The sequence below is a fragment of the Paramisgurnus dabryanus genome, chromosome 14 (genome assembly GCF_030506205.2).
Source record: "Paramisgurnus dabryanus chromosome 14, PD_genome_1.1, whole genome shotgun sequence".
NCBI lineage: Eukaryota > Metazoa > Chordata > Actinopteri > Cypriniformes > Cobitidae > Paramisgurnus > Paramisgurnus dabryanus.
Genome location: NC_133350.1, coordinates 21222242 through 21237902, shown reverse-complemented (window position 1 = coordinate 21237902; position 15661 = coordinate 21222242). Strand labels below are relative to the sequence as shown.

General features: G+C 37.1%; 1 protein-coding gene and 2 non-coding genes across 3 annotated transcripts in view; 1 reads left to right on the top strand and 2 right to left on the bottom strand.

Moving 5' to 3' along the window:
• Nucleotides 1–9921: 9921 nt before the first annotated feature.
• trnav-aac (transfer RNA valine (anticodon AAC)) lies at nt 9922–9994 on the bottom strand. The gene has a single exon. It is a non-coding gene; the product is annotated as a tRNA-Val (tRNA).
• A 186-nt stretch (nt 9995–10180) lies between these two features.
• Nucleotides 10181–10253, bottom strand: trnav-cac (transfer RNA valine (anticodon CAC)). Its single transcript has one exon. It is a non-coding gene; the product is annotated as a tRNA-Val (tRNA).
• Nucleotides 10254–12833: 2580 nt separating this feature from the next.
• The window catches only part of hmces (5-hydroxymethylcytosine binding, ES cell specific), a 72332-nt gene continuing 69504 nt past the window's right edge, over nt 12834–15661 (top strand). Inside the window, exon 1 of the mRNA XM_073811740.1 lies at nt 12834–13149. The gene's annotated coding sequence lies outside the window, so the exon portion shown is untranslated. The remainder of the gene's footprint in view (nt 13150–15661) is intronic.

Here is a 15661-nt window from a genome sequence, read left to right as displayed (position 1 = left end):
TAATACATTAAACTGAGAAATGATGTTATGACCATCTGCCCTATCAAGAAAATATCTTTGGTACCTAACATCATAAAAATATGTGTAGGGTGTTTTTTCTAAATTTAATCTTGAACATTACTGCTGCATAATGCACATGTAAAATAACCAACCCACTTTCTTTCTTTAAGCATGCTTCATAACCTAAGCTAAAGAATATACATTTTCACAACCATTTTAGCAAGATTCTTTATGTTATTGAACCATAATAGTATCAAACTGGTGTGGAGATATCACATTCTGGCTGAAAATGGACAGTCTAGGGGTGTAACCAAGATGGCCGCCAAGCAAGTAGACGATTAAATCCAAACTCCGTGATTTTGTACATTTTGCATTGGAATCTCTCTGGACCAGGATTAAGAGTGTTGTTTCTGAGGGTTAATGCTTTGGTTCTCAGCCAAAACCCTGGGGCTGGTATGTTAATCTCTGTGTTGGTTCTCATTCGCATGAATGGAGAAACCCATGTCATGAAAACACAACACACAGTATGAGTAAAGCCATACAGAGCTACCGACAACCAAGTGGTGGTGTAGTAATCTGAAAGTCACAATATGTTGTGTAGTGTATATATATATATATATATATATATATATATATATATATATATATATATATATATATATATATATATATATATATATATATATATATATATATATATATATATATATATATATATAGCCTGTGATAACACATGTGCTTGGTATTTAAAATGTGCTTAAATTATGATTCTCATTCAAACCAATCAGCTGTGTAAATATGCAATACACATTGCTTAAATGAACTGAAGGGCTACTGTAGCTTTAACTTTGTGTGTAAATCATTATGCTGATGTTTCCTTTGGAGCAGACTGACTAATGGCTTATATATCACATAGTGGTTTGGGCAGCATGCATGTTTCCTTTACAGAAATCAAATGGATGGGCTGGGAAACCTTGCAGTACAAAATGCGGTCAGCCTCTTCCTTTAGCTGTGTTCAAACCCATAAAAATGTGCACCAACAAAAAACACTAAAAGCAGACATCACTGTCATTACAAGCGACACACTGCAAACAGTTTCCAATTTTATGCTTTGGATTTGATTCATTGTGGATTCAGCCTTTTATGCAACTTTTTTTGTTCAACATTGTCCTCACATCATCTCGCTGTGCACAAACACACCCCAGCCCAGTAGTCTCATTGTGAATGCCGCTTGTTATTTTGGCCGTTGTGCCTGTGATTGCGCAGTAGGTTAGCCGCAGAACTTTGGCTGGCCGTGTTCCCAGAATCCATTGCATTTACTGACATGTGCAGATATAAAAGCTGCTATGCCCTAGACCCAGGCTGCATCTCCAGTATATACACTATATGGCATTTTAAAAGTTCTTTGTCTATGCTGAAATGTTTTTTGGTGAGCCTAGCAGCTGGTGTTTGTACCCGCATCAGCAGAATCTCAGCGGTCCCTGGCGTCCTCGTATATTGCTTACTTTGAAATATACAAAAGCTAAACCGGATTTTATTTATTCTAATTTAAGCAACACAGAGGATGATGCTTTGCTGTAGATCATATTTAGCTTGCAGCATGGGTGCAATAGACACTTTGGTGCATGGCACTAATGTCATTTTTAGCCTTATGCAAATGATATCACTAAAATACAGTTTTGCTTTAATGAATATCATAAAGGAGACATGAAGGCGAGTTCTTCAGTAATTTTATTTTAATGAGCAAGACCTACGTGCCCTTACAGATCTTTGTCAGCTTATTAATGTTTTTATATGTAGAGAAAATGGCTGTTTGTGTAGTGTCCCTTTTCTTTTTTTGTGCTCTCTGGGCTGTTGTGTTTCTTTATTAATGCGTTTTCTTCATCTGTAAATGAGAAGGGCATGCTGGACAGAGCTCTGGATCCAGGCCATTCACTGTTACATCCTGCCAGCTGAGGGACGCACTCCCCTCCCCTCCTGCTTTATTTTCTACAATAGACCTGTGACTAAAAACAGCCCAGCAGAAAGACAAACTTGCAAAGGACGTGTCGTACGTGCTGTAAGCAATAGGTGTACGTTTAGGGACTTTGAAGGAAAGCAAATTGTCCCCAAATCATCTAGTATCATTACCTCATGTTTGATAAATTGCTTATGATGTTCTTCATTGTAAATCGCTTAGCGTAATGTAAAATCAACAACTGTATCAAATATTTGGATTGCTTAACAACATACATAAATATCATTTTGAATATATGTATACTATAAACAATGAGTTGCAATGGTTGGTTAAAAAATATAGACAAACTTGCAACCATTACAACATAGAAAATGACCATATTTAACACAGTCATGGGTTAAAACCAAGCGTGCCGCACAAGCCCTGAAAAGTAAAGCCAAAATGTCTCGATCGCCCCCAGTGACTGGTCCTAGTATAGCCCATGTTATTCAGTGGGACTTGAGACCAACTAAACAATTTAATTACACTTCAATTATCTTTTTCTGAAGCTGGTTTCTGTCATTTACTGTAGTTTTTATCACACTGATGTAAATTCAAGTGTTTGTTTTTAGTTCCCAAAATCGCTACTGCGCAGACTCAAGACCCAAGGTGTCAGCGCCGTATCGGGACACTGGCTGCTTTACTTTTCACCAATGGAAGAGAGCGAACAGGCATCGTTCCTCTTTTTTTACAGTCTACAGTTAAAACAACCCAGCACAGGTTTATAAAAAAACAGGTTCTTTAGTTGAAACAACCCAGCTTTTTAGAGTATCCAAAACTATCTCACGAGAATTTGTTCATATTTTACGAGGTGGCTAATTCGTATCAATTCATACGAAGTTAATTGTGCAAAATCGAATGATTTTCATGAAAAATGACAAAAACGAAACCGAACCCTTAATCCCAACGTTACAAGGGTCAAGGCAAATTGTACCAAAACGTACGAATTTGGTCTTATGAATCGTATGAATTAATATAAATTAACTCGTAAAATATGTACGAAATCTTGTGATATAGCATTGGATTTGTCTTGACCCCGTGACGTTAGGGGTTGGGTTTTGTTATTGTTTATTTTTGATGAGAATCGTACGTTTTTGCATGATTAACTTCGTATAAGTTCATAAAAATTAGCCAACTCATTAAATATTTATGAATTCTCGTGAGATCAGGCTGGAGTATCCACTTTGTACTGTATATTAAAAACACAGGTAGTCTTATGTAGCTCAGTGGTAGACCATTGCGTTAGCAGCGCAAAAACATGTATACCTTGTATTGCACTGTAAGTCACTTTGAATAAAGGCGTCTACCAAATGCATTAATGTAAAGATAACAGATACTCATGTTACTAGCAAATATCAACAATACAATTACTATTTTGAGTTATTATGAATTATTGACATGTTCTAGTAATGATGGAAGTAAACCACTTACTCATGAGCTATCAAAGTATAAACAAACTGGATAAAATTTTAATTAATCAAATGGTTTTGTTAGTTTTTTCTTGTCATGTCAGAACATTTCAGAACCCCCTGTGTGTATTGTGTACATAAATACAGTTAAGTATAATCTGTTGCATTTTGTTAAGGTATTTAAAATTATTTGACAGAGTATTAACATTTATTGACATTTTAATGACAAGTTCAATTTTTACCACTGTAGTTGAGGTCAAGAAAAATATTCATGATGCTGTTATAAAACTATTTGACAGAGTATTGCCTGTTTAATGTAATGTTAACCTATAAAGCTACATAGTTTCTTAAGTTTGATAATTATTCTGCATTGTCATGTTTATGACAAATTTATGACGAGTTATGATGTAATGGTTTATGTCAAGTTGTCATAATAAAGACATCTCAAACAATGCCATCTTTGCATTAAAAATGACATAATTGAACAAATGACACTTAGGGGCTGTCCACACGGAGACGCGCATCACTGTATACGTATAAATTTGTTATCGTATTGGCGTTTCATCCACACGGATCCGGCGTTTTGGGAGACTGAATCCGCTATTTTTTGAAACCGGGTCCTAAAGTGGATAAATCTGAAACCGACACCCTTGCGGTTTCGTCTGTACAGCCAATCCGTATATTTTGTGAAGCGAAAACGTCATCACATCACGTGTCGGAAGCGTCACACGTAACAGCAACTACGTGATTGTGTTCATGCTACAGAAGCTACTAAAGCCTACTAGCTTTATTACAGCAAAATCTATTGCTGCTATGCAATTGTGGTGACCAACAAGTAAGGGATAATGTAGAGGCAGCCGGTAGTTATTGGGAAATAAGCCCCGACAGTGTGATCAGGACCCGACGCGAAGCGGAGGGTCTTGTATCACACTGAAGGGGCTTATTTCCCAATAACTACCGGCTGCCTCTACATTATCCCGCTTATTACACGGCTACTTGCCACATAAGAAAAAAAACTGGACATGAATATGAATTTGAAACATTTTATTGGCATATTTGTTTTAAATTAACATTTTTATCCTTCCGCGAAACTTTGCACAGATGCATAAAATGATCGTAATACCTTATTAAGATCATCTGCTTCATACTTGTCTGTCTCCATTTTTTCTCTTTTAGCCAGTCTTTGAGAAGTTTTAATGCCCATTCTGTATTTTTTTGTGTGTTGGCTTCGTAGCTGTCATGCTCTATTTTGTCAAGTTCAGTCTCAGTAAGCTCTCTGTGTCTTGTCGTGGTTGTCCAGTGTTTGTCACAAGATGGCGCCAAACAGACAGTAATCTTTATTGATCTTTATTGGCGCGGAGCGATTTTACTCCTGCAAGTAGTACCGGCCATGCGTTATTAATTTGGAGCGGTTATTATTTGAAAAGAACGAACCTGCAAATGTCTCAACTGACCAATCAGAATCAAGCATTCCAGAGAGCCGTGTAATAAGTTTACTTAAAACATAAGCATTGGACTCTGACATAATATTAGTTCACGTCCATTTAAACCCGTCATTACTCCCGCTCATGATTAAATGACAGGAGAGGGACTCGTCCACAGACCATCCCCTCAGTAATCTGGAGAGAAGCGGTAGAAAATTGACAAAAAGAGACGGATTTAAACACCAAGTGTAAACGTGATGTGTCTCTCTCATCCACTCGATCAACGAAAACACATCTTAATACCAAGTGTAACAGCCCCTGGGATATTTTTCCTCGCGTCGATGAAAAATGAGTGTCTAAGCTACGTTTACGGTTGCTTTTTGTATGTGATTTTAAGCGGACATATCATGAAAATCAGACTTTTGCCATGTTTAACATAAATCTGTGTGCTTAGATGGATCACAGGCAAAGGACATTGCAAATTGTTAATTTTTTTCATTGTTTTTGCTTTGTAGCTACTGGAAGCCATGTTAACCTTGGCATGACACGGCCACCGTACGAGTTAAAACGCGTTCCGAATGGGGGGGGGGCTAGAAAGTAATATTCAGTTGGTTGTCATATAGAATTTCACCGCTAGATGGGAGTAGATCTTACACAGTGGAGCTTTAAAGTTGGTACATTGTTAATTAACTAAAAATGTATTGGTTAAAGGCTTAAATTAACATGAACTAAAATTAATAAGTATCACTATTAGTTCATTTTGGCTAATCCATTAACTAACATAAACAAACACAACCTTAATATGAAGTGGTACCAAAATAGCCAAATTAAAAGTTTAAGAAAGCTACTGATAAACACATATATGAAATATACTGTCATGCATGTTACAACTCCACCCATCTTCTTGACAAACAAATAGTTCCCTTTTTAATGCATTAGGTTGCTGTCGGGTGCTTAAAGGGACACTCCACTTTTTTTGAAAATATGCTCATTTTCCAGCTCAAATAGAGTTAAACATTTGATTTTTACCGTTTTGAAATCCAATCAGCCGATCTCTGGGTCTAGCGGTACCACTTTTAGCATAGCTTAGCATAATCCAATGAATCTGATTAGACCATTAGCATCGCATTAAAAAAATTAATAAGAGTATCGATATTTTTCCTATTTAAAACTTGACTCTTCTGGGGTAATGAATTTAGGTTGAAAACATTAAAATTACAAAAATATGAATTTAGCTGGGTTTTCACAGGACTTTGCTGCCATGGCATGGCTGCAGGAATCATAATGATATTACGCAGTCCCCGAAAATAGTCCCCTGCTATTGAAAGTTACCAAGGGGACTATTTTCAGGCGCTGCGTAATATCATTGCGCCTCCTGCAGCCATGTTACAGCAGCAAAGGCCTTGATTATTACGCCAGAATGAGAGTATAGCCATATCTGCCTAGAAAATCGCAACTATGTAAATAACACACACATAAACCTACGGTAAGATGATTAACAATTTGACTTATATGTGCTCCACACGAAAATGACTAGATTCTTCTGAATGGTTGACAAGAATAGAAAACCACAGAAGCACTAAATCTTCTGCATTTGCTGCCACAACTCTATACATTTTGTTCCTCTAGGCACTGTAAGGGAGAATATTACTATTTGATAAAAACTCCAAGCAAATCAGTCTAGCCCAATCCTGTGATCTCTGGTCTTGTCTGAACATTGTAGTGTATGGCATTCCACAAAAACAACACTTTTTATTCTTGGCTCAGTGGTTAGGCACACCACAACATGTTTGTGTCCTCCAACTTGGCACACAGAACCGCAGTGTTTCGATTCAAGGGTTTGTCTTTTTATTCAGTGAATGAAGGAATGTGCTAAACAGTGCGTTTTTGAAACAGGAGCCTTAGAATTCCTCCTGCTTATAAGAGCAACTGGGTTTAACCCTAAAAGGATCTCATCTGCCTCAGAGAGTTAGATTCAATCCAACACAGACACAGACACAGACACAGACACACACACACACACACACACACACACACACACACACACACACACACACACACACACACACACACACACACACACACACACACACACACAGCAGTGAGTGGAAATGATTGGTTTGGCAGTGTGTCATTTTGGATGCTTGGGCGACCATATGATCAGCATGGCTTTGCATGTTAACTCATTGATTATTTCCCTGTGCTAGAACAAGCACAGTGAGTCGTCTGTGGTGATAGTAAACCTTCTGCTGCAGTAGATGCTTCAAGACCTTAAACAGTTGAGGAATGGTGCTGTTTTAAAGTCAACATGAAACACCATTCACAGAGATTTTACACATTTCATAGCGTAACAGGATGTTTAATGAGAAAAAGCATTTAATCTCGAGATAAGTGTAAATCTTAAATGCACTTTAAGTCCCTATGGAATAAAGCATCTGCCAAATGCATAAATGCAATGTAAATGGATTGGTATAGTTTAATGCAGACTATAAAGATCTTTAGTATTATGTATCAGATGCTCTACGTTTGCATATATTTACCACCCAAGGAGGTGTATTTTACCCGTATAGTGCTATTTCATCATTCTTATTCATCTTAATGGCTGGTAAATGCAACATCAGAGATATGCAACCTGGATGCTGCTTTGCTGCATAAACAGTCTGCTAAGAGTCGTTTACGCTACTAAAATGTCAATAAAGAAAACTCCTGTCTGATCTCAAATTTGTAAAAACTTCACACATGTACTCTGGGGACATCAAGTCTTGTGAAATGTCAAACTTTGATTCTCAATAATATTATGAGACCACTGGATTTCACAGGCAGGGTCACATATGAATTCAAAAGTGAATCGTACAAAAATGTAGGTTAACTATACATAAATTATACATAAATATACAAATGTATATACACATGTAAACATTTCTAAAACATATACATGCATGTGTGTACATTTATTTATACAAAGTTATTATACACAGTTCACACACATATATGATGTAAACAAAAACTTTTATTCTGCTAACGATTAATCACGATTAATCGTTAAGCATCCCTACTCCAAACCTTAATATCACTGGGGTGAAAGCAGTTGGTATTAAAACGTACAAATGAGTTTGTACGAAATCACATTAAAGGCGTTCTAAGCGAATCTGCGAGATGTTAGTTTTTGTTGACGTTTGAATTGTTTTCAAACAGACGGAGCGTAGCCAACTTCTCCCCCTCCCCCTCCCTTCCGTGCTTTCATGAACGCGCCCAACCCCCACCCCCAAATCCTTCTTGTCGTTTATTGGCTGGAACACTTTGTTATGGTTTCTGTTTGTAGGTTTGGCCAATGTATGGCCCTATAAAATCCGTTTTATTTTTTCCCAAATTCCGTTTAATTTTTTCCCAAATTCCGTTTTCTCCGTTTTAATTTTTGCATATTCCGTTTTATCCGTTTTAATTTTTGGCAATTATATTTTTTTACCCTTTACTGTTATTTTAGTCATAAAAAGAGTGTGCCTTTAATGTTAATGATTAAAATGTAAATGATTTGGGGAAAAACTGGATAACAGGATTACTTAATGACTATAAAAGATGCATTTAGACAAGCACATACACACGCGCGGGCGCACACACACAACTCAATTCAATGCATTGTTAAGTGTTGTTGCAGGAGGCTACAACAAGGTGTCAAAGCAGTGGTGCCTTCAGAAGTGCCTTAAATACATCAATCCAATGGAACACGATCCATATTTTATACACAATCGCTTGAAATGCATATAACTTTACAAAGATACACAGGATAGTGATCTGACTTATGACAGCATGAACACGCAGCTCTTTGCACGTGCGAGCGAAAGAGAGACAGAGAGTGGCGCCATGATGCAGATGATTATATTTTAAATGCGAGGGATAGTTAGTTTGCCTCAGCTCGCTTGAAATGCATAAAACTGAACAAATACATGAGGATTTGTGTTCGCACTTCGGACAGATGTGAGAGCGCGTGCACGTGGTGCAGTGAGACAGACGTGGATGAGAGAGTGCATGTATCTTTGCGCTCACCGTGAACAGAGTGTTGACAAAACTTACAAAATAACAGTTCTCCGGTCACATAAAAGTCATGTGAGACCTGCTCGGAACTAAGTGCTTAGCGTCGAATTTCTTTATTTTTTCGCTGACGAAAGCAGAGTCGTGGAGAGCCGCTTCGCCATGGTTTCAGTGTTTTGGAGGGGGTCTGAAAACACGGGAGGGGGCGTGTCGCCCAGATTTACTTCCCCTGGTCTGCATTTCCCACAGACATACGTTCGTCTCCCACACAAAAACATAATTTTATTCAAAATATGTAAAATTCCGCGAAATTCCGCGTTAATACTAGATTCCGTGTTAATTAGCCAATTCCGCGATTCCGTGATCGCGGAAATTATAGGGCCCTACCACTGTGTTGTTATTGCCGTTTGTGAAGCCTGGGCTGTCTACAAAGATCGCATTTTTTTACAGTTTGATCAGCGGACAGGCAGCAAGCAGATAGTGAGGAGATGTTTGCTGTATGTAACAAAAAAATTTGTATGGTCTAAAACGCGTCAATTCGCTTAGAGCGCCTTTAATTACCAACCTTGTAAAACATTTACACATTTCTATGAGTTTGTGTTAACAACTACATAATGAATGGCTAAATAATGCTGTATAGTTTTGGCTTTGAGCAACAGGAACTAACTGGGATTTTGCAATACTTTTTGGATTTTGCAATAGGAAAATGCAGGGGTTTTGTGAGTTGTTGAAAAAAATATAAATTACAATTAAATGATAAAATGTAAATAATTATTTTATATAAAAAAATCTAAATAAACTAACTAATAAATATACATTTGAACAGATAATAAAATAAATTTACAAGATGAAGGTCCAATAAAGGTAACAATACAATATAAATGGGTAATAAATAATTAATAAATGTGTAATAAATGTTAAAAAAGTTAAACATGTAAATTTGCTTAATGTGCAAGCTCTACTGGAGAATCTTAATTTCTTAAAATTGTAAAGCCATTGTAGCATTAATCTCTTGCTCCTAAAGAATGTGGAACTTGAAACCATTTAAAAAACATAAAAAGTATGTTTCTGCCCGGTCTCGAACCGGGGACCTTTCGCGTGTTAGGCGAACGTGATAACCACTACACTACAGAAACCCTGCTGCTGCTGCCAGTTAGCACCCTCCCTTTTCTCTAAGCCTTGTCACATGATCTGCAGTTCAGTGACCTACAGCAACTTCATTCACACATTTGAAGCTAAAACTTTCCACAATGTCTGAGAGTTATGCATTTACAGCACAGTCCCATCAGTTTAATTTAGGACCAGGGAATAATCCCAAAACATGTTTCCGCCCGGTTTCGAACCGGGGACCTTTCGCGTGTGAGGCAAACGTGATAACCACTACACTACGGAAACTCAGATGCCAAGTAAGTGATTGTTATGGGCCTAGATTACACCTACCAGATCGGTTGTACTCACAGGAGGAAATGACACAGGCTTTTTGTTGCTTGGGATTAGAAAAGGAGGGGCATTTGTCAGTGACGTCACCCTCTTCTGATATACACGCCACTCTTCTCTCCTGCCAGCCACTTCAACAGCTTGCAGAACACTAGTACTGTACACAACAACAGAAACACAAAAACACAATTAAGTAAACTGACATTGTGAGTTCGCCCAAACCATGATGATTTATTTCCAAATATTTTATATTAAATTTAGAACTGTCAAAAGATTAATCGCGATTAATCACATACAAAATTAACGTTTGTTTTTGCATAAAATTTATGTGTGCACTGTGTGTAATTATTTTGTATATAAAATATAAATATATGCATGTATGTATTTGAGGAACATATTTGTATTATTTATTAGGGATGGACATTTTTCATTTTGATTAATCCATAGGTCTAAAGAACGAGTACTCGATTAACTGGGGGCGGGGCATACGCGTCATGGTAAAAATGAAAATATTTTTATTAAAAACACTAAATAAAACTTAATTTTGAAGAAACTATGACAGAACAGTGAACACATACTAGATTATTAATTAATTAAATGTTTTTAACAGAAACATTTTACAGGAATAGCTGTGTGTTGAAGTGAAACTATAGGGTTAATAAGCACAAACCAAAGCGCATTTTATAATATTAAGCCTTTATACAACATAAATGTATTATACAACGTGCATCTCTCGCACAAAATCCAAGACTTCAACTAAGTTTTATGTACAGAAAGTTTAACTCCCGTTGTGGATGTGCACCATACAGCGCGCTTTACAGACACGTCCAGTCAAAGCACAAACTTCATAACATTAAGCAGCTTAAAGTCTTTTGCTATCATTTTAGTGATTTGCTGTGTCGTCTCATCCCCTTACCTGTTCTCAGTCAAGATGTAATGTTAAAGCTCGTATGGCTCTCTGGTATCTCTTGAAATTTGATGTTTAAATATAAGATGATAACCCATTGAACTTTTGACGGCGTTGTATATTTTGCAGCTGGCTGACTGTATTTCCGAAAATCACGGCATCCTTTTAAAGGTAGGGTAACACATTTTGAAAAATGCTAACGGTAGCCGCCTAGCAATGAAATCCCGATCCCACCCTCAAGTCAAATCGCCATCCAAAGTCACGCCTCTTTCAAAACACATGAACACGCACAGATCAGACGGTCACGTCTCATGTCTCATTCACCAGTGAGAAAACTTTGCAGTACAAAGTGAATAACACTTCCAAAATAACCAACATAAACAACTGGTTTACATCAGAATTAGTTTAAGCACACGTTTGGTTGTGTAGATGTAGTAACTATATCGTTACGCTAATCCGTAAACGAACACAAATTTCATAAGCAACACAACGTTTCATCAAAGTAGAATATCTGAATACATCTCAATACAAACATATCGCGTACCTACCTTACCAAAATAAACAGTGCAACGACCCTTTCAGACCCTTTGCCTCCTGTAGCTGTTTTCATCTCGTGGTAAAGCAGTAAAGTTACCGATGTTAATTTGGGTTTTTGCTCTTGCTGATCCAGGCAGTTTTTGCTGTTGTTGTTATAAAAGATGCCTTTAGTTTTGTGCCTCCTGTGTAGGTTGTCAATTCAGCAGAAAATTTTGCTGTTCACGCTGTTTACAGACAGGAGGTGAGCGCACGTGAACGCGCCGATGACGTATGGTGTCTGCGTGGACTTGCTGCGCGGTGGGAATTCAAATTACGCTTACGTTTGAGGGACAAAAAAGGAAACGTCCGTTCGGACCGAAATCTATGATTTGTTAAACATTTTTTGGTCCTACGCCTTTCACAGATGACATACATTTCTACAAATACATTTAAACAACTTAACACAGTGATTGCAATCATTATGTAAGGAGACTTTTAACCAGCATAACTAAAAATGTTTCAGGATCAAATAAGTTACCCTACCTTTAAACCATAGTGCCTCAGTGATGTGAGGTGTGGTCGGCTTCACGAGATCGGCAGGTTGCCGCGCATTGCGCGGATCGGTGGGTTGCCGCGTGGCAGGTGCGCGGAATAATCTGTTTGTTTTTGAATCATGCATGGTAATGTTATGCCATACGCCGGTCTGCGTAGCTCAACACGACGTCAAACACACATCTCCAGACCCAGTCTTTACTACCACCAGAGGTGTAAAGAGTAGCTGAAAGCCATACTTGAGTAAAAGTACAAATTCCTTACTGTAAAAATTACTCCACTACAAGTTACAAGTCACCAATTTAAAGGACAAGTTCGGTATTTTAGACTTAAAGCCCTGTTTTCAGATTGTTTATGGTCAAATAGAATGGTTTTGACTGAAATTTCGACATTTTCGGCTGCCCTGAGAATTTTCGCGTGTTTGTGTTTCAGCTCAGACCTCTACAATGGGTTTATAGGTGCACTGGAACAATCCTTCCTAAAATGCATTAAACTTTCGTTTACAAAGACATGAAACTCACCGAGTGGTCAGGGGTGTTCACTGATATGCTCACACAAAAATCGCTGCAAAAGATGCTTTCCAACAGCTGTTTTAGCATTCGTTGTTAACTTGTGGACCTATTTCCCCAAACGCCTCACACCCGTACATTCTTCCGCTTAGAGCTTGAATAATAGACACTCCAGCCCAGGTGGTGGCGCTAATCCGCCTTTGCCAATTGCAAGAATAGAAACAAAGTTCCCGGCGCGGAGTAATACCGTACCTCACAGGACGTCTAATACAGTCAATGGAGTTGGTAAAAACTACGATAAAACCTGTTGGAATGCGTCTTTTGGAGCGATTTTTGTGTGAGCATATCAGTGAACACCCCTGACCACTCGGTGAGTTTCACGTCTTTGTAAACGAAAGTTTAATGCATTTTAGGAAGGATTGTTCCAGTGCACCTATAAACCCATTGTAGAGGTCTGAGCTGAAACACAAACACGCGAAAATTCTCAGGGCAGCCGAAAATGTCGAAATTTCAGTCAAAACCATTCTATTTGACCATAAACAATCTGAAAACAGGGCTTTAAGTCTAAAATACCGAACTTGTCCTTTAAATACGACTTGAGTAAAAGTATTAAAGTAACCCAATTTAAAAGTACTCAAGTATTTTTACTCGTACTGAATGTTGGCTCAAAGATGCACTAGTCCTCAACACAAAGAGACATTGTAGGTCTGGGCAGTGAAAACTAAGAAAGTTTATTCATGAGGTTTTATTTCCTAATATAGAAAAGAAATCAAACACCTCAAAATTTTGACCTGGCAGAACAAACACAGATTAAACATAGTCATAGTCTTCTTTTGACTAAATTTTTATTTAGTTTTAGTCATATTTTTGTCATCTGAATTGATTTAGTTTTTTGTCTAATTTTATTCATCTAAATGCCATAAGATTTTAGTCTAGAAATCTAAATTACATTTAATTTAAACCCATTTAATTTTAGTCTAGTGTCATTGTGTACTTGAATGTGCCATGCTGAAAAATATATAGCCTAACTTTGTGATATAAATATATGGTAACAATTTACAGTGGGGTTCATTGATTAATATTAGTTAGCTACATTAGTTAACATGAACTAATAATGAACTGCACTTATACAGCATTTATTCATCTTTGTTAATATAATTTCAACAATTACTAATACTTTATTAAAATCTTGTTAACATTAGTTAATGCACTCTGAACTAACATGAACAAACAATTAAAGCTTACATTTTTATTAACTAACATTAACAAAGATGAATAAATGATGTAACAAATGTATTGCTCATGGTTTGTTCAAGTTGGTTAATACATTAACTACTGTTAACTAATGAACCTTGTTGTAAAGTGTTACCAAATATTCTTATATAGGCCTATCCTAAAAAAGATATAATTTTTATATTTAGAAAATTCCAGTAAACTAAAATTACACTAACAGAAATATGATAATGCATATTAAAAACGTGAAGTTGTTCATTTGAAAGATTAATTGAAAACACATGTAGTACGTAACACCACTATCTCACATTAAGTGCACTACATTTCTTCTGTCATGCATCCCTCTTACAGTAAATACATTACAGCATACTTGATTAAATGTGAGGACAGTAAAATTGTACACTTATTATCAATCTTATAATGTACTTAAGTTAATCGGGCAATCAGTACAGGACCTCGCTGGTTTATTTTGGCTTATATAGTAAGTTATATCAAGTTATGTACAAGCTCAGGTTAGCTGATAAGGTAGCATCAGAGTATATAAACATTTGTGCTTGCCTTTGAGTTGCGGGATGACCCTCCTGCAATCGCGCATCACTTTTGTTTTGATTGTAGCATCACATGTTTAACAAAGGGTCCCTTGACTGAAGCAAATGTGATATGCATCCATATGTTTGCTCTTTATCTCTTCTCTCAGACCAGACGCGAACTTTTCTCTACAGTTTATGACATACGCAGCACGCAGATGTCCCGCTACGGTGGCTCAACGCAAGCCATTCAGCGTTTGACATCAAAGTACCACGAGACCAGACTTCTCCATATGCACTTGATTCGCTCTCGCAGTACTTTGATTTCATACGATTGCTCTGCGCAGCGCCAAATGAAGTCCCTCAGTTGTGTGTGTCCGTGTAACCTTGCGACCAAAGATTCTATCCATCATCACTCTCTGACACTTTCGTCTCGTTTTTATTTGACGAATAAACAATGTAGCGAGTAACGTTAAGTGTCATTTCAAATGTAGTGGAGTAAAGAGTACAAATACCCAATCAAAAATGTAATTGAGTAGAGAGTAAAAGTTGCCTATATTTTTGATACTCAGTACAAGTACAAAGTAGCCCAAAAAATACTTAAGTACAGTAACGAAGTACATTTACTCGAGTACTTTACACCTCTGACTACCACAGGCGCTTGTAAAACTAACCAGACATCCATATGCCACCATAGCCACAATAAATAAATAAATAAACCCACATGATCATCGTTTTCGTGATCGATCATCGATGCCACGGTCGAGTACTCAAGCAATCGAGTACGCATGCCCATCCCTATTATTTATAAATAAAAAAATACATAAATAATATTTTTCTTAAATGTATACATGTATGTGTGTATTTATATATAAACACAATACAAACACAAATATATTATGCAAAAACAAATTTATATTTTGTATACAATTAATTTATGTGATGCCCATCTCACTGAGCACACTATCTCACATCGCTGCCCAAGTTTCATGCATACAGATTTACCACATTTTTCTCTCGCTCACTTTAATTTGTATAGCCCTGCCACCTGCGTCATAAAACCGAACAGCCTCTAAAAAAACATTATCAGTAATTAAGGAAAAAATGAGACAGGCAGGAAAA